Below are 21460 nucleotides of genomic sequence, written 5' to 3' on the forward strand. Positions count from 1 at the left end.
CTAATTAAAGCTGCAAGCAGCGATGAACGGGCCCTCGCACTCACGGCCACCGCCCCCCATAAGTATCAGAAATGACACCACCCACGACTTCCTATGTCAAACCATTGAAAAGTTATAGCAGAAAAAAGGGACAACCAATCAGAAGAAGGGGCGGTGCTAATTCAGGCCAATGAAGGTCAAGGACTCCATACAGAGTCTGATGACACCACCCACGACTCTCCATGTCAAACCATTCAAAAGTTATAGCAGGAAATAGGGACAACCAATCAAAAGAAGGGGCGGGGCTAATTTTCACCAATTATGGTCAAGGACTCAATACCGAGTCCCATGACACCACCCATGACTCTTTATGTCAAACCATTCAAAAGTTATGGCAGAGAAAAGTTTTCCGGGGGGTGCTGTTGAGCCATTTTGCCACGCCCATTAATGCAAACCATGAAATATCAAATTTATCACCAGGCCTGGCTTGCATGCAAAATTTGGTGACTTTTGGAGAACTATCAAATATGGACCAATCAGATTAAGGGGGCACGCTTTTTGGCGTCTAGCATCGCCACGGTAACACTTTTGAAAGAGAAAAGTAATGCGCGTAGTCGCAAGATGGAGACGCACATTTTGAGGTATAAGTCACCTGGATGCACGTTACGGTTCGGGCCGTATTAATTGCCGAAGGAATGGCATTAATTGCGCCAAAATTACACAATTAATTCAAAATGGCCGACTTCCTGTTCAATTTCGGCCATGGCACCAAGAGACTTTTCTTTAAGTTGCGACATGATACAGGTGTGTACCGATTTTCGTTCATGTACGTCAAACCGTATTATGGGGCTTGAGGCTCAAAGTTTTTTCCCTCTGAACCAATCAGATGAAGGGTGGGCGCACTTTTTGGTGTCTAGCGTTGCCGCGGTAACGCTTTTAAATGAGAAAAGTAATGTGCGTCGTTGCAGGACAGGGACGCACATATTGATGTAGAAAAAAAAAAATTGCTGACAAAAAAGTCTGGATACAGCGGGAATCGAACTCTGATCTCTGACTCCAAAGACGGGAACACTCTGGCTGAGCTAAGACTCAGCTTCTCATTTCTATTTGACCTACTGACTTAGGAGAGACCAACATATCGATATTTAGTGATGTAAGTCTGGAGCTGTTTTTTCTAATTTTTTTAAATATTTGTAAGTTATAAATATTAGTAAAACCCTACTATTTTAATTATTACTTTTTCTGTAACCATTCTGCCAAGGTTGTAACCGGGCTGAGCTGGGAATATTTCTGACGTCACCACATTACAGGGAGCTGATTGGTCGGGGGGCGGGGCCGTCATCACCCTACTCGCCACTGATTGGTCGGGGGGCGGGGCCGTCATCACCCTACTCGCCACCGATTGGTCGGGGGGCGGGGCCGTCATCACCCTACTCGCCACCGATTGGTCGGGGGGCGGGGCCGGCAGACGTTTGAATCAGGAAGCGGGAGTCAGCGCGAGAGCGACTGGCGGCTCGTGGCGATTTTATTATAAAAAAGGGACAACCAATCAGAAGAAGGGGCGGGGCTAATTCAGGCCAAAGAAGCTCAAGGACTCATTGCAGAGTCCCTTGACACCACCTACGACTTCCTATGTCAAACCATTCAAAGTTTATAGCAGAAAAAAGGGACAACCAATCAGAAGAAGGGGCGGGGCTAATTCAGGCCAATGAAGGTCAAGGACTCCATACAGAATCTGATGACACCACCCACGACTCTCTATGTCAAACCATTCAAAAGTTATGGCAGAGAAAAGTATTCAAGGTGGCGCTGTTGAGCCGTTAGGCCACGCCCATTAATGCAAACCATGAAATATAAAATTTATCACCAGGCCTGGCTTGCATGCAAGATTTGGTGACTTTTGGAGAACTATCAAATATGGACCAATCACATGAAGGGGGGGCGCGCCTTTTGGCGTCTAGCATCGCCACGGTAACACTTTTGAAAGAGAAAAGTAATGCGTGGTGTCGCAGGATGTAGACGCACATTTTGATGTATAACACATCTGGGTGCACGATACGGTTCGGGCTGAATTAACTCTGGAAGGAATGGCATAAATTTCGCCAAAATGACACAATTTATTCAAAATGGCCGACATCCTGTTCGGTTTTGGCCATGGCTCCAAGAGACTTTTCTTTAAGTTGTGCCATGATACAGGTGTGTAGCGATTTTCGTGCATGTACGTCAAACCGTATTGTGGGGCTTGAGGCACAAAGTTTTCCAGGGGGCGCTGTTGAGCCATTTTGCCACGCCCATTAATGCAAACCATGAAATATCAAATTTATCGCCAGGACTGGCTTGCATGCCAAATTTGGTGCCTTTTGGGGAACTATCAAATATGGACCAATCAGATGAAGGGGGGGTGCGCTTGTTGGCGTCTAGCGTCGCCACGGTAACACTTTCGAAAGAGAAAAGTAATGCGTGTAGTCGCAGGATGGAGACGCACATTTTGATGTATAACACATCTGGGCTCACGATACGGTTCGGGCTGAATTAACTCTCGAAGGAATGGCATATATTGCTCCAAAATTACGCAATTAATTCAGAATGTTCAAAATGGCCGACTTCCTGTTCAGTTTCGGCCATGGCGCCAAGAGACTTTTCTTTTAGTTGCGACATGATACAGGTGTGTACCGATTTTCGTTCATGTACGTCAAACCGTATTATGGGGCTTGAGGCACAAAGTTTTTTCTGTCGAACCAATCAGATGAAGTGTGGGCGCGCTTTTTGGCGTCTAGCGCCGCCACGGTAACGCTTTTGAAAGAGAAAAGTAATGCGTGTTGTCGCAGGATGGAGACGCACATTTTGATGTATAACACACTTGGGGGCACGTTACGGTTCGGGCTGAATTAACTTTCGAAGGAATGGCATAAATTTCGCCAAAATGACACGACTAATTCAAAATGGCCGACATCCTGTTTGGTTTCGGGCATGACCCCAAGAGACTTTTCTTTAAGTTGTCCCATGATACAGGTGTGTACTGATTTTCGTGCATGTAAGTCAAACCGTATCGTGGGGCTTGAGGCACAAAGTTTTCCGGGGGGCGCTGTTGAGCCATTTTGCCACGCCCATTAATGCAAACCTTTAAATATCAAATTTTTCGCCAGGCCTGACTAGGGTGCAAAATTTGGTGACTTTTTGGGCATGTTAAGGGGGGCAAAAAGGCCTTCACTTTGTCAGGAAAATAATAATAATAATAATTAAAGCTGCAAGCAGCGATGAACGGGCCCTCGCACTCACGTCCACCGGCCCCCATAAGCATATCAGAAATGACACAACCCACGACTCTCTATGTCAAACCATTCAAAAGTTATGGCAGAAAATCGGGACAACCAATCAGAAGAAGGGGCGGGGCTAAGTAATGCCAATGAAGGTCAAGGACTCAATACCGAGTCCCATGACACCACCCACGACTCTTTATGTCAAACCATTCAAAAGTTATGGCAGAGAAAAGTATTCTAGGGGGCGCTGTTGAGCCGTTAGGCAACGCCCATTAATGCAAACCATGAAATATCAAATGTATCGCCAGGCCTGGCTTGCATGCAAAATTTGGTGACTTTTGGAGAACTATCAAATATGGACCAATCAGATGAAGGGGACGAGCGCTTTTTCGCGTCTAGCGTCGCCACGGTAACACTTTTGAAAGAGAGAAGTAATGTGCGTCGTCACAGGACAGAGACGAACATTTTGATGTAAAAAAAACACAAAAATTGCTGACAAAAATTTCAGCATATTGCCAGGCTTGAACTCCCAACCTCTGGCACCAAAGACCGCAATAATCTGGCTGAGCCAAGTCTCAGCTATTCCTTTCATTTGACCTACTGGGTTAGGACAGACCAACATAGCGATAAAATGTCTGGAACTTTTATTTCCTAATTTTTTAAATATTTGTAAGTTATAAATATTAGTAAAACCCTACTATTTTAATTATTACTTTTTCTGTAACCATTCTGCCAAGGTTGTAACCGGGCTGAGCCGGGAATATTTCTGAGGTCACCACATTACAGGGAACTGATTGGTCGGGGGGCGGGGCCGTCATCACACTACTCGCCACTGATTGGTCGGGGGGCGGGGCCGTCATCACCATACTCGCCACTGATTGGTCGGGGGGCGGGGCCGTCATCACCCTACTCGCCACTGATTGGTCGGGGGGCGGGGCCGTCATCACCATACTCGCCACTGATTGGTCGGGGGGCGGGGCCGTCATCACCCTACTCGCCACTGATTGGTCGGGGGTCGGGGCCGTCATCACCCTACTCGCCACTGATTGGTCAGGGGGCGGGGCCGGCAGATGTTTGAATCAGGAAGCGGGAGTCAGCGCGAGAGCGACTGGCGGCTCGCGGCGATTTTATTATAAAAAAAGGACAACCAATCAGAAGAAGGGGCGGGGCTAATTCAGGCCAATGAAGGTCAAGGACTCCATAAAGAATCTGATGACACCACCCACGACTCTCTATGTCAAACCATTCAAAAGTTATAGCAGAAAATCGGGACAACCAATCAGAAGAAGGGGCGGGGCTAATTAAGGCCAACGAAGCTTAAGGACTCATTACAGAGTCCCATGACACCACCCACGACTCTCTATGTGAAACCATTCAAAAGTTATGGCAGAGAAAAGTATTCTAGGGGGCGCTGTTGAGCCGTTAGGCCACGCCCATTAATGCAAACCATGAAATATCAAATGTATCGCCAGGCCTGGCTTGCATGCCAAATTTGGTGACTTTTGGAGAACTATCAAATATGGACCAATCAGATGAAGGGGGGGGTGCGCTTGTTCGCTTCTAGCATCGCCACAGTAACACTTTTGAAAGAGAAAAGTAATGCGTGTAGTCGCACGATGGAGACGCACATTTTGGTGTATAACACACCTGGGTGCACGTTACGGTTCGGGCTGAATTAACTGCCGAAGGAATGGCATAAATTGCGCCAAAATTACACAATTAATTCAAAAAGGCTGACTTCCTGTTCGGTTTCGGCCATGGCTCCAAGAGACTTTTCTTTAAGTTGCGACATGATACAGGTGTGTACCGATTTTCGTGCATGTACGTCAAACCGTATTGTGGGGCTTGACGCACAAAGTTTTCCGGGGGGCGCTGTTGAGCAATTTTGCCACGCCCATTAATACCAACCATGAAATATCAAATTTATCGCCAGGCCTGGCTTGCATGCCAAATTTGGTGCCTTTTGGGGAACTATCAAATATGGACCAATCAGATGAAGGGGGGGTGCGCCTTTTGGCGTCTAGCGTCGCCACGGTAACACTTTTGAAAGAGAAAAGTAATGCGTGTAGTCGCAGGATGGAGACGCACATTTTGATGTATAACACATCTGGGTTCACGATACGGTTCGGGCTGAATTGATTCTCGAAGGAATGGCATATATTGCTCCAAAATTACGCGATTAATTCAGAATGTTCAAAATCGCCGACTTCCTGTTAGGTTTCGGCCATGGCGCCAAGAGACTTTTCTTTTAGTTGCGACATGATACAGGTGTGTACCGATTTTCGTTCATGTACGTCAAACCGTATTGTGGGGCTTGAGGCACAAAGTTTTTTCTGTCGAACCAATCAGATGAAGGGTGGGCGCGCTTTCTGGCGTCTAGCGCCGCCACGGTAACGCTTTTGAAAGAGAAAAGTAATGCGTGGTGTCGGAGGATGGAGACGCACATTTTGATGTATAACACACTTGGGGGCACGTTACGGTTCGGGCTGAATTAACTTTAGAAGGAATGGCATAAAATTCGCCAAAATGACACGACTAATTCAAAATGGCCGACTTCCTGTTCGGTTTCGGGCATGGCGCCAAGAGACTTTTCTTTAAGTTGTGACATGGTACAGGTGTGTACCGATTTTCGTGCATGTACGTCAAACCGTATCGTGGGGCTTGAGGCACAAAGTTTTCAAGGGGGCGCTGTTGAGCCATTTTGCCACGCCCATTAATGCAAACCTTTAAATATCAAATTTTTCGCCAGGCCTGACTAGGGTGCAAAATTTGGTGACTTTTTGGGCATGTTAAGGGGGGCAAAAAGGCCTTCACTTTGTCAGAAGAAAAATAATAATAATAATTAAAGCTGCAAGCAGCAATGAACGGGCCCTCGCACTCACGTCAACCGCCCCCCATAAGCATATCAGAAATGACACCACCCACGACTTCCTATGTCAAACCCTTCAAAAGTTATAGCAGAAAAAAGGGACGACCTGTCAGAAGAAGGGGCGGGGCTAATTCAGGGCAAAGAAGATCAAGGACTCATTACAGAGTCCCATGACACCACCCACGACTCTCTATGTCAAAACATTCAAAAGTTATAGCAGAAAATAGGGACAACCAATCAGAAAAAGGGACTGGGCTAATTGTCACCAATTATGGTCAAGGACTCAATGCCGAGTCCCATGACACCACCCACGACTCTCTATGTCAAACCTTTCAAAAGTTATGGCAGAAAAAAGTATTCTAGGGGGCGCTGTTGAGCCGTGAGGACACGCCCATTAATGCAAACCATGAAAAAAAAAATCAGATCACTCAAATGAACGACGATCATACAGTACAGCTGTATCTCATGGTCCAGAATGTATGATATTATATTAATCTATTATACCATATTATATTACATGTTGTTATTTCATATTAGCGTACCCAGTAATATAGCATATTGTATTATTGCATTGTATGTTGCTTCATTTCATATATTTTTGACTGTATTATATTGTAAAATTATATATCATAGCGATTGCATTATTATATAATTTCAATTTATAACACTAATATACAATTCCTCACACACACACTCCTTCCAAATGTTTCTTTTTTTTCTCCATTATGACAATTGTATGCTGTCATCCGTTATGTTTTTTGTTTTTAAGCTTGTTATGTCTGTTATTCAAATATATTAATACATTCATTAATATGCTATACTGTATTTTGTATTGTGTATATTGTGTGTGTGTGTGTGTGTGTGTGTGTGTGTGTGTGTGTGTGTGTGTGTGTGTGTGTGTGTGTATATATATATATATATATATATATATATATATATATATATATATATATATATATATATATATGTGTGTGTGTGTGTGTGTGTGTATACCTGAAGTGTGACTACCTGCAGAACGTATTTTAGCATGAAAGCTTGCATATTTAACGTACATCAAGCATCCTGTCTCATAGCTACATGTCTGCCGTTTGTAACAAAGCAAACCGCGTGAAAATCGGTTGAAAATCAAGTGAGTTATAGTTATTTTACTTATGCAGACACCTCCTTCCACAATAGAAGTGAACGCTCTAGAGTTAAAGCGATACCGATCCAAGATGGCGGCCACGCCCGACGTTCTCAGGCAGTCAATGCGGCGCCTCGACCAAGATGGCGGCCGCGCTGAACATCAGCCCCTCCCCCCGCGGGAGCTGCGCGCGCAAACTCCACTCAAATTCAAAAGTTATGGCAGAAAATCGGGACAACCAATCAGAAGAAGGGGAAAGAGAAAAGTAATGTGCGTCGTCACAGGACAGAGACGAACATTTTGATGTAAAAAAAACACAAAAATTGCTGACAAAAATTTTGGCATATCAAGCCAGGCTTGAACTCTCGACCTCTTGCAGCAAAGACCGCAATAATATGGCTGAGCTAAGTCTCAGCTATTCCTTTTTATTTGACCTACTGGCTTAGGACAGAGCAACATAGCGATAAAATGTCTGGAACTTTTTTTTCCTAATTTTTTAAATATTTGTAAGTTATAAATATTAGTAAAACCCTACTATTTAAATTATTACTTTTTCTGTAACCATTCTGCCAAGGTTGTAACCGGGCTGAGCCGGGAATATTTCTGAAGTCACCACATTACAGGGAGCTGATTGGTCGGGGGGCGGGGCCGTCATCACCCTACTCGCCACTGATTGGTCGGGGGGCGGGGCCGTCATCACCCTACTCGCCACTGATTGGTCGGGGGGCGGGGCCGGCAGACGTTTGAATCAGGAAGCGGGACTCTCTATGTCAAACCATTCCAAAGTTATAGCAGAAAATCGGGACAACCAATCAGAAGAAGGGGCGGGGCTAATTAAGCCCAACGAAGCTTAAGAACTCATTACAGAGTCCCATGACACCAACCACGACTTCCTATGTCAAACCATTCAAAGGTTATGGCAGATAAAAGTATTCTAGGGGGCGCTGTTGAGCCGTTAGGCCACGCCCATTAATGCAAACCATGAAATATCAAATTTATCACCAAGTCTGGCTTGCATGCAAAATTTGGTGACTTTTGGAGAACTATCAAATATGGACCAATCACATGAAGGGGGCGCGTGCCTTTTGGCGTCTAGCGTCGCCACGGTAACACTTTTGAAAGAGAAAAGTAATGCGTGGTGTCGCAGGATGTAGACGCACATTTTGATGTATAACACACCTGGGTGCACGTTACGGTTCGGGCTGAATTAACTGCCGAAGGAATGGCATAAATTTCGCCAAAATGACACAATTTATTCAAAATGGCCGACATCCTGTTCGGTTTCGGCCATGGCTCCAAGAGACTTTTCTTTAAGTTGTGCCATGATACAGGTGTGTAGCGATTTTCGTGCATGTACGTCAAACCGTATTGTGGGGCTTGAGGCACAAAGTTTTCCGGGGGGCGCTGTTGAGCCATTTTGCCACGCCCATTAATGCAAACCATGAAATATCAAATTTATCGCCAGGCCTGGCTTGCATGCCAAATTTGGTGCCTTTTGGGGAACTATCAAATATGGACCAATCAGATGAAGGGGGGGTGCGCTTGTTGGCGTCTAGCGTCGCCACGGTAACACTTTTCAAAGAGAAAAGTAATGCGTGTAGTCGCAGGATGGAGACGCACATTTTGATGTATAACACATCTGGGTTCACGATACGGTTCGGGCTGAATTAATTCTCGAAGGAATGGCATATATTGCTCCAAAATTACGCGATTAATTCAGAATGTTCAAAATGGCCGACTTCCTGTTCGGTTTCGGCCATGGCGCCAAGAGACTTTTCTTTTAGTTGCGACATGATACAGGAGTGTACCGATTTTCGTTCATGTACGTCAAACCGTATTATGGGGCTTGAGGCGCAAAGTTTTTTCTGTCTGAAGCAACGAGATGAAGGGTGGGCGCGCTTTTTGGCGTCTAGCGTCGCCACGGTAACGCTTTTGAAAGAGAAAAGTAATGCGTGTGGTCGCAGGAGGGAGACGCACATTTTGATGTATAACACACTTGGGGGCACGTTACGGTTCGGGCTGAATTAACTTTCGAAGGAATGGCATAAATTTCGCCAAAATGACACGACTAATTCAAAATGGCCGACATCCTGTTCGGTTTCGGGCATGACCCCAAGAGACTTTTCTTTAAGCTGTCCCATGATACAGGTGTGTACCGATTTTCGTGCAAGTACGTCAAACCGTATCGTGGGGCTTGAGGCACAAAGTTTTCAAGAGGGCGCTGTTGAGCCATTTTGCCACGCCCATTAATGCAAACCATTAAATATCAAATTTTTCGCCAGGCCTGACTTGGGTGCAAAATTTGGTGACTTTTTGGGCATGTTAAGGGGGGCAAAAAGGCCATCACTTTGTCAGAAGAAAAATAATAATAATAATTAAAGCTGCAAGCAGCGATGAACGGGCCCTCGCACTCACGTCCACCGCCCCCCATAAGCATATCAGAAATGACAGCAGCCACGACTTCCTATGTCAAACCATTCAAAAGTTATAGCAGAAAAAAGGGACAACCAATCAGAAGAAGGGGCGGGGCTAATTCTGGCCAATGAAGGTCAAGGACTCCATACAGAATCTTATGACACCACCCACGACTCTCTATGTCAAACCATTCCAAAGTTATAGCAGAAAATCGGGACAACCAATCAGAAGAAGGGGCGGGGCTAATTAAGGCCAACGAAGCTTAAGGACTCATTACAGAGTCCCATGACACCACCCACAACTCTCTATGTCAAACCATTCAAAAGTTATGGCAGAGAAAAGTATTCTAGGGGGCGCTGTTGAACCGTTAGCCACGCCCATTAATTGCAAACCATGAAATATCAAATTTATTGCCAAGCCTGGCTTGCATGCAAAATTTGGTGACTTTTGGAGAACTATCAAATATGGACCAATCACATGAAGGGGGGGCCCGCCTTTTGGCGTCTAGCGTCGCCACGGTAACACTTTTGAAAGAGAAAAGTAATGCGTGTTGTCACAGGACGGAGACGCACATTTTGATGTATAACACACCTGGGTGCACATTACGGTTCGGGCTGAATTAACTGCCGAAGGAATGGCATAAATTTCGCCAAAATGACACAATTTATTCAAAATGGCCGACATCCTGTTCGGTTTCGGCCATGGCTCCAAGAGACTTTTCTTTAAGTTGTGCCATGATACAGGTGTGTAGCGATTTTCGTGCATGTACGTCAAACCTTATTGTGGGGCTTAGGCACAAAGTTTTCTGGGGGGCGCTGTTGAGCCATTTTGCCACGCCCATTAATGCAAACCATGAAATATCAAATTTATCGCCAGGCCTGGCTTGCATGCCAAATTTGGTGCCTTTTGGGGAACTATCAAATATGGACCAATCAGATGAAGGGGGGGTGCGCTTGTTGGCGTCTAGCGTCGCCACGGTAACACTTTTGAAAGAGAAAAGTAATGCGTGTAGTCGCAGGATGGAGACGCACATTTTGATGTATAACACACCTGGGTGCACGTTACGGTTCGGGCTGAATTAACTGCCGAAGGAATGGCATAAATTGCGCCAAAGTGACACGATTAATTCAAAATGGCCGACTTCCTGTTCGGTTTCGGGCATGACGCCAAGAGACTTTTCTTTAAGTTGTCCCATGATACAGGTGTGTACCGATTTTTGTGCATGTACGTCAAACCGTATCGTGGGGCTTGAGGCACAAAGTTTTCAAGGGGGCGCTGTTGAGCCATATTACCACGCCCATTAATGCAAACCATTAAATATCAAATTTTTCGCCAGGCCTGACTTGGGTGCAAAATTTGGTGACTTTTTGGGCATGTTAAGGGGGGCAAAAAGGCCATCACTTTGTCAGAAGAAAAAAAAAAAAAATAATAATAATAAAAATTCCTGCAAATACAATAGGGCCTTCGCACTGCAAGTGCTCGGGCCCTAATAATAATAATAAAAATTCCTGCAAATACAATAGGGCCTTCGCACTGAAGGTGCTCGGGCCCTAATAATAAAAATTCCTGCAAATACAATAGGGCCTTCGCTCTGAAGGTGCTCGGGCCCTAATAACGCGAAGAATTCCTACAGATACAATAGGGCCTTCGCACTGAAGGTGCTCGGGCCCTAATAATAAAAATTCCTGCAAATACAATAGGGCCTTCGCTCTGAAGGTGCTCGGGCCCTAATTAAAGCTGCAAGCAGCAATGAACGGGCCCTCGCACTCACGTCAACCGCCCCCCATAAGCATATCAGAAATGACACCACCCACGACTTCCTATGTAAAACCATTCAAAAGTTATAGCAGAAAAAAGGGACGACCAGTCAGAAGAAGGGGCGGGGCTAATTCAGGGCAAAGAAGATCAAGGACTCATTACAGAGTCCCATGACACCACCCACGACTCTCTATGTCAAAACATTCAAAAGTTATAGCAGAAAATAGGGACAACCAATCAGAAAAAGGGACTGGGCTAATTGTCACCAATTATGGTCAAGGACTCAATGCCGAGTCCCATGACACCACCCACGACTCTCTATGTCAAACCTTTCAAAAGTTATGGCAGAAAAAAGTATTCTAAGGGGCGCTGTTGAGCCGCGAGGACACGCCCATTAATGCAAACCATGAAAAAAAAAATCAGATCACTCAAATGAACGACGATCATACAGTACAGCTGTATCTCATGGTCCAGAATGTATGATATTATATTAATCTATTATACCATATTATATTACATGTTGTTATTTCATATTAGCGTACCCAGTAATATAGCATATTGTATTATTGCATTGTATGTTGCTTCATTTCATATATTTTTGACTGTATTATATTGTAAAATTATATATCATAGCGATTGCATTATTATATAATTTCAATTTATAACACTAATATACAATTCCTCACACACACACTCCTTCCAAATGTTTCTTTTTTTTCTCCATTATGACAATTGTATGCTGTCATCCGTTATGTTTTTTGTTTTTAAGCTTGTTATCTCTGTTATTCAAATATATTTATACATTCATTAATATGCTATACTGTACTTTGTATTGTGTATATTGTGTGTGTGTGTGTGTGTGTGTGTGTCTGTGTGTGTGTGTGTGTGTGTGTATATATATATATATATATATATATATATATATATATATATATATATATATATATATATATATATATATATATATATATATATATATATATATATATATGTGTGTGTGTGTGTATACCTGAAGTGTGACTACCTGCAGAACGTATTTTAGCATGAAAGCTTGCATATTTAACGTACATCAAGCATCCTGTATCATAGCTACATGTCTGCCGTTTGTAACAAAGCAAACCGCGTGAAAATCGGTTGAAAATCAAGTGAGTTATAGTTATTTTACTTATGCAGACACCTCCTTCCACAATAGAAGTGAACGCTCTAGAGTTAAAGCGATACCGATCCAAGATGGCGGCCACGCCCGACGTTCTCAGGCAGTCAATGCGGCGCCTCGACCAAGATGGCGGCCGCGCTGAACATCAGCCCCTCCCCCCGCGGGAGCTGCGCGCGCAAACTCCACTCAAATTCAAAAGTTATGGCAGAAAATCGGGACAACCAATCAGAAGAAGGGGAAAGAGAAAAGTAATGTGCGCCGTCACAGGACAGAGACGAACATTTTGATGTAAAAAAAACACAAAAATTGCTGACAAAAATTTTGGCATATCAAGCCAGGCTTGAACTCTCGACCTCTGGCAGCAAAGACCGCAATAATCTGGCTGAGCTAAGTCTCAGCTATTCCTTTTATTTGACCTACTGGCTTAGGACAGACCAACATAGCGATAAAATGTCTGGAACTTTTTTTTCCTAATTTTTTAAATATTTGTAAGTTATAAATATTAGTAAAACCCTACTATTTAAATTATTACTTTTTCTGTAACCATTCTGCCAAGGTTGTAACCGGGCTGAGCCGGGAATATTTCTGAAGTCACCACATTACAGGGAGCTGATTGGTCGGGGGGCGGGGCCGTCATCACCCTACTCGCCACTGATTGGTCGGGGGGCGGGGCCGTCATCACCCTACTCGCCACTGATTGGTCGGGGGGCGGGGCCGCCATCACCCTACTCGCCACTGATTGGTCAGGGGGCGGGGCCGGCAGACGTTTGAATCAGGAAGCGGGAGTCAGCGCGAGAGCGACTGGCGGCTCGTGGCAATTTTATTATAAAAAAGGACAACCAATCAGAAGAAGGGGCGGGGCTAATTCAGGCCAATGAAGGTCAAGGACTCCATAAAGAATCTGATGACACCACCCACGACTCTCTATGTCAAACCATTCAAAAGTTATAGCAGAAAATCGGGACAACCAATCAGAAGAAGGGGCGGGGCTAATTAAGGCCAACGAAGCTTAAGGACTCATTACAGAGTCCCATGACACCACCCACGACTCTCTATGTGAAACCATTCAAAAGTTATGGCAGAGAAAAGTATTCTAGGGGGCGCTGTTGAGCCGTTAGGCCACGCCCATTAATGCAAACCATGAAATATCACATTTATCGCCAGGCCTGGCTTGCATGCAAATTTTGGTGACTTTTGGAGAACTATCAAATATGGACCAATCAGATGAAGGGTGGGTGCGCTTTTTCGCGTCTAGCGTCGCCACGGTAACACTTTTGAAAGAGAAAAGTAATGCGTGGTGTCGCACGATGGAGACGCACATTTTGGTGTATAACACACCTGGGTGCACGTTACGGTTCGGGCTGAATTAACTGCCGAAGGAATGGCATAAATTGCGCCAAAATTACACAATTAATTCAAAATGGCCGACATCCTGTTCGGTTTCGGCCATGGCTCCAAGAGACTTTTCTTTAAGTTGTGCCATGATACAGGTGTGTACCGATTTTCGTGCATGTACGTCAAACCGTATTGTGGGGCTTGAGGCACAAAGTTTTCCGGGGGGCGCTGTTGAGCCATTTTGCCACGCCCATTAATGCAAACCATGAAATATCAAATTTATCGCCAGGCCTGACTTGCATGCCAAATTTGGTGCCTTTTGGGGAACTATCAAATATGGACCAATCAGATGAAGGGGGGGTGCGCTTGTTGGCGTCTAGCGTCGCCACGGTAACACTTTCGAAAGAGAAAAGTAATGCGTGTAGTCGCAGGATGGAGACACATATTTTGATGTATAACACATCTGGGTTCACGATACGGTTCGGGCTGAATTAACTCTCGAAGGAATGGCATATATTGCTCCAAAATTACGCAATTAATTCAGAATGTTCAAAATGGCCAACTTCCTGTTCGGTTTCGGCCATGGCGCCAAGAGACATTTCTTTTAGTTGCAACATGATACAGGTGTGTACCGATTTTCGTTCATGTACGTCAAACCGTATTATGGGGCTTGAGGCACAAAGTTTTTTCTGTCGAACCAATCAGATGAAGGGTGGGCGCGCTTTTTGGCGTCTAGCGCCGCCACGGTAACGCTTTTGAAAGAGAAAAGTAATGCGTGTTGTCGCAGGATGGAGACGCACATTTTGATGTATAACACACTTGGGGGCACGTTACGGTTCGGGCTGAATTAACTTTCGAAGGAATGGCATAAATTTCGCCAAAATGACACGACTAATTCAAAATGGCCGACATCCTGTTCGCTTTCGGGCATGACCCCAAGAGACTTTTGTTTAAGTTGTCCCATGATACAGGTGTGTACCGATTTTCGTGCATGTACGTCAAACCGTATCGTGGGGCTTGAGGCACAAAGTTTTCAAGGGGGCGCTGTTGAGCCATTTTGCCACGCCCATTAATGCAAACCTTTAAATATCAAATTTTTCGCCAGGCCTGACTAGGGTGCAAAATTTGGTGACTTTTTGGGCATGTTAAGGGGGGCAAAAAGGCCTTCACTTTGTCAGGAAAATAATAATAATAATAATTAAAGCTGCAAGCAGCAATGAACGGGCCCTCGCACTCACGTCAACCGCCCCCCATAAGCATATCAGAAATGACACCACCCACGACTTCCTATGTCAAACCCTTCAAAAGTTATAGCAGAAAAAAGGGACGACCAGTCAGAAGAAGGGGCGGGGCTAATTCAGGGCAAAGAAGATCAAGGACTCATTACAGAGTCCCATGACACCACCCACGACTCTCTATGTCAAAACATTCAAAAGTTATAGCAGAAAATAGGGACAACCAATCAGAAAAAGGGACTGGGCTAATTGTCACCAATTATGGTCAAGGACTCAATGCCGAGTCCCATGACACCACCCACGACTCTCTATGTCAAACCTTTCAAAAGTTATGGCAGAAAAAAGTATTCTAGGGGGCGCTGTTGAGCCGTGAGGACACGCCCATTAATGCAAACCATGAAAAAAAAAAATCAGATCACTCAAATGAACGACGATCATACAGTACAGCTGTATCTCATGGTCTAGAATGTATGATATTATATTAATCTATTATACCATATTATATTACATGTTGTTATTTCATATTAGCGTACCCAGTAATATAGCATATTGTATTATTGCATTGTATGTTGCTTCATTTCATATATTTTTGACTGTATTATATTGTAAAATTATATATCATAGCGATTGCATTATTATATAATTTCAATTTATAACACTAATATACAATTCCTCACACACACACTCCTTCCAAATGTTTCTTTTTTTTCTCCATTATGACAATTGTATGCTGTCATCCGTTATGTTTTTTGTTTTTAAGCTTGTTATGTCTGTTATTCAAATATATTAATACATTCATTAATATGCTATACTGTATTTTGTATTGTGTATATTGTGTGTGTGTGTGTATATATATATATATATATATATATATATATATATATATATATATATATATATATATATGTGTGTGTGTGTGTGTGTGTGTGTATACCTGAAGTGTGACTACCTGCAGAACGTATTTTAGCATGAAAGCTTGCATATTTAACGTACATCAAGCATCCTGTATCATAGCTACATGTCTGCCGTTTGTAACAAAGCAAACCGCGTGAAAATCGGTTGAAAATCAAGTGAGTTATAGTTATTTTACTTATGCAGATACCTCCTTCCACAATAGAAGTGAACGCTCTAGAGTTAAAGCGATACCGATCCAAGATGGCGGCCACGCCCGACGTTCTCAGGCAGTCAATGCGGCGCCTCGACCAAGATGGCGGCCGCGCTGAACATCAGCCCCTCCCCCCGCGGGAGCTGCGCGCGCAAACTCCACTCAAATTCAAAAGTTATGGCAGAAAATCGGGACAACCAATCAGAAGAAGGGGAAAGAGAAAAGTAATGTGCGTCGTCACAGGACAGAGACGAACATTTTGATGTAAAAAAAAACACAAAAATTGCTGACAAAAATTTTGGCATATCAAGCCAGGCTTGAACTCTCGACCTCTGGCAGCAAAGACCGCAATAATCTGGCTGAGCTAAGTCTCAGCTATTCCTCTTATTTGACCTACTGGCTTAGGACAGACCAACATAGCGATAAAATGTCTGGAACTTTTTTTTCCTAATTTTTTAAATATTTGTAAGTTATAAATATTAGTAAAACCCTACTATTTAAATTATTACTTTTTCTGTAACCATTCTGCCAAGGTTGTAACCGGGCTGAGCCGGGAATATTTCTGAAGTCACCACATTACAGGGAGCTGATTGGTCGGGGGGCGGGGCCGTCATCACCCTACTCGCCACTGATTGGTCGGGGGGCGGGGCCGCCATCACCCTACTCGCCACTGATTGGTCAGGGGGCGGGGCCGGCAGACGTTTGAATCAGGAAGCGGGAGTCACCGCGAGAGCGACTGGCGGCTCGCGGCAATTTTATTATAAAAAAAGGACAACCAATCAGAATAAGGGGCGGGGCTAATTCAGGCCAATGAAGTTCAAGGACTCCATAAAGAATCTGATGACACCACCCACGACTCTCTATGTCAAACCATTCAAAAGTTATAGCAGAAAATCGGGACAACCAATCAGAAGAAGGGGCGGGGCTAATTAAGGCCAACGAAGCTTAAGGACTCATTACAGAGTCCCATGACACCACCCACGACTCTCTATGTGAAACCATTCAAAAGTTATGGCAGAGAAAAGTATTCTAGGGGGCGCTGTTGAGCCGTTAGGCCACGCCCATTAATGCAAACCATGAAATATCACATTTATCGCCAGGCCTGGCTTGCATGCAAATTTTGGTGACTTTTGGAGAACTATCAAATATGGACCAATCAGATGAAGGGTGGGTGCGCTTTTTCGCGTCTAGCGTCGCCACGGTAACACTTTTGAAAGAGAAAAGTAATGCGTGGTGTCGCACGATGGAGACGCACATTTTGGTGTATAACACACCTGGGTGCACGTTACGGTTCGGGCTGAATTAACTGCCGAAGGAATGGCATAAATTGTGCCAAAATTACACAATTAATTCAAAATGGCTGACTTCCTGTTCGGTTTCGGCCATGGCTCCAAGAGACTTTTCTTTAAGTTGCGACATGATACAGGTGTGTACCGATTTTCGTGCATGTACGTCAAACCGTATTGTGGGGCTTGAGGCACAAAGTTTTCCGGGGGGCGCTGTTGAGCCATTTTGCCACGCCCATTAATGCAAACCATGAAATATCAAATTTATCGCCAGGCCTGGCTTGCATGCCAAATTTGGTGCCTTTTGGGGAACTATCAAATATGGACCAATCAGATGAAGGGGGGGTGCGCTTGTTGGCGTCTAGCATCGCCACGGTAACACTTTCGAAAGAGAAAAGTAATGCGTGTAGTCGCAGGATGGAGACGCACATTTTGATGTATAACACATCTGGGTTCACGATACGGTTCGGCTGAATTAACTCTCGAAGGAATGGCATATATTGCTCCAAAATTACGCAATTAATTCAGAATGTTCAAATGGCCGACTTCCTGTTCGGTTTCGGCCATGGCGCCAAGAGACTTTTCTTTAAGTTGTGCCATGATACAGGTGTGTAGCGATTTTCGTTCATGTACGTCAAACCGTATTGTGGGGCTTGAGGCACAAAGTTTTCAAGGGGGCGCTGTTGAGCCATTTTTCCACGCCCATTAATGCAAACCATTAAATACCAAATTTTTCACCAGGCCTGGCTTGGGTGCAAAATTTGGTGCCTTTTGGGGAACTATCAAATATGGACCAATCAGATGAAGGGGGGGTGCGCTTGTTGGCGTCTAGCGTCGCCACGGTAACACTTTGGAAAGAGAAAAGTAATGCGTGTAGTCGCAGGATGGAGACGCACATTTTGATGTATAACACATCTGGGTTCACGATACGGTTCGAGCTGAATTAACTCTCGAAGGAATGGCATATATTGCTCCAAAATTACGCAATTAATTCAGAATGTTCATAATGGCCGACTTCCTGTTCGGTTTCGGCCATGGCGCCAAGAGACTTTTCTTTTAGTTGCGACATGATACAGGAGTGTGCCAACTTTCGTTCATGTACGTCAAACCGTATTATGGGGCTTGAGGCGCAAAGTTTTTTCTGTCTGAACCAACCAGATGAAGGGTGGGCGCGCTTTTTGGCGTCTAGCGTCGCCACGGTAACGCTTTTGAAAGAGAAAAGTAATGCGGGTGGTCGCAGGAGGGAGACGCACATTTTGATGTATAATACACCTGGGTGCACGTTACGGTTCGGGCTGAATTAACTTTCGAAGGAATGGCATAAATTTCGCCAAAATGACGCGACTAATTCAAAATGGCCGACTTCCTGTTCGGTTTCGGGCATGACGCCAAGAGACTTTTCTTTAAGTTGTCCCATGATACAGGTGTGTACCGACTTTCGTGCATGTACGTCAAACCGTATCGTGGGGCTTGAGGCACAAAGTTTTCAAGGGGGCGCTGTTGAGCCATTTTGCCACGCCCATTAATGCAAACCATTAAATATCAAATTTTTCGCCAGGCCTGGCTTGCATGCAAAATTTGGTGACTTTTTGGGCATGTTAAGGGGGGCAAAAAGGCCTTCACTTTGTCAGGAAAATAATAATAATAATAATTAAAGCTGCAAGCAGCAATGAACGGGCCCTCGCACTCACGTCAACCGCCCCCCATAAGCATATCAGAAATGACACCACCCACGACTTCCTATGTCAAACCCTTCAAAAGTTATAGCAGAAAAAAGGGACGACCAGTCAGAAGAAGGGGCGGGGCTAATTCAGGGCAAAGAAGATCAAGGACTCATTACAGAGTCCCATGACACCACCCACGACTCTCTATGTCAAAACATTCAAAAGTTATAGCAGAAAATAGGGACAACCAATCAGAAAAAGGGACTGGGCTAATTGTCACCAATTATGGTCAAGGACTCAATGCCGAGTCCCATGACACCACCCACGACTCTCTATGTCAAACCTTTCAAAAGTTATGGCAGAAAAAAGTATTCTAGGGGGCGCTGTTGAGCCGTGAGGACACGCCCATTAATGCAAACCATGAAAAAAAAAATCAGATCACTCAAATGAACGACGATCATACAGGACAGCTGTATCTCATGGTCCAGAATGTATGATATTATATTAATCTATTATACCATATTATATTAGATGTTGTTATTTCATATTAGCGTACCCAGTAATATAGCATATTGTATTATTGCATTGTATGTTGCTTCATTTCATATATTTTTGACTGTATTATATTGTAAAATTATATATCATAGCGATTGCATTATTATATAATTTCAATTTATAACACTAATATACAATTCCTCACACACACACTCCTTCCAAATGTTTCTTTTTTTTCTCCATTATGACAATTGTATGCTGTCATCCGTTATGTTTTTTGTTTTTAAGCTTGTTATGTCTGTTATTCAAATATATTAATACATTCATTAATATGCAATACTGTATTTTGTATATTGTGTGTGTGTGTGTGTGTGTGTGTGTGTGTATATATATATATATATATATATATATATATATATATATATATATATATATATATATATATATATATATATATATATGTGTGTGTGTGTGTGTGTGTGTGTGTGTGTATACCTGAAGTGTGACTACCTGCAGAACGTATTTTAGCATGAAAGCTTGCATATTTAACGTACATCAAGCATCCTGTATCATAGCTACATGTCTGCCGTTTGTAACAAAGCAAACCGCGTGAAAATCGGTTGAAAATCAAGTGAGTTATAGTTATTTTACTTATGCAGACACCTCCTTCCACAATAGAAGTGAACGCTCTAGAGTTAAAGCGATACCGATCCAAGATGGCGGCCACGCCCGACGTTCTCAGGCAGTCAATGCGGCGCCTCGACCAAGATGGCGGCCGCGCTGAACATCAGCCCCTCCCCCCGCGGGAGCTGCGCGCGCAAACTCCACTCAAATTCAAAAGTTATGGCAGAAAATCGGGACAACCAATCAGAAGAAGGGGAAAGAGAAAAGTAATGTGCGTCGTCACAGGACAGAGACGAACATTTTGATGTAAAAAAAACACAAAAATTGCTGACAAAACTTTTGGCATATCAAGCCAGGCTTGAACTCTCGACCTCTGGCAGCAAAGACCGCAATAATCTGGCTGAGCTAAGTCTCAGCTATTCCTTTTATTTGACCTACTGGCTTAGGACAGACCAACATAGCGATAAAATGTCTGGAACTTTTTTTTCCTAATTTTTTAAATATTTGTAAGTTATAAATATTAGTAAAACCCTAGTATTTAAATTATTACTTTTTCTGTAACCATTCTGCCAAGGTTGTAACCGGGCTGAGCCGGGAATATTTCTGAAGTCACCACATTACAGGGAGCTGATTGGTCGGGGGGCGGGGCCGTCATCACCCTACTCGCCACTGATTGGTCGGGGGGCGGGGCCGTCATCACCCTACTCGCCACTGATTGGTCAGGGGGCGGGGCCGGCAGACGTTTGAATCAGGAAGCGGGAGTCAGCGCGAGAGCGACTGGCGGCTCGCGGCAATTTTATTATAAAAAAAGGACAACCAATCAGAAGAAGGGGCGGGGCTAATTCAGGCCAATGAAGTTCAAGGACTCCATAAAGAATCTGATGACACTACCCACGACTCTCTATGTCAAACCATTCAAAAGTTATAGCAGAAAATCGGGACAACCAATCAGAAGAAGGGGCGGGGCTAATTAAGGCCAACGAAGCTTAAGGACTCATTACAGAGTCCCATGACACCACCCACGACTCTCTATGTGAAACCATTCAAAAGTTATGGCAGAGAAAAGTATTCTAGGGGGCGCTGTTGAGCCGTTAGGCCACGCCCATTAATGCAAACCATGAAATATCACATTTATCGCCAGGCCTGGCTTGCATGC

This window comes from Cololabis saira, chromosome 3 (genome assembly GCF_033807715.1).
Source record: "Cololabis saira isolate AMF1-May2022 chromosome 3, fColSai1.1, whole genome shotgun sequence".
In the NCBI taxonomy this organism is placed as follows: domain Eukaryota; kingdom Metazoa; phylum Chordata; class Actinopteri; order Beloniformes; family Belonidae; genus Cololabis; species Cololabis saira.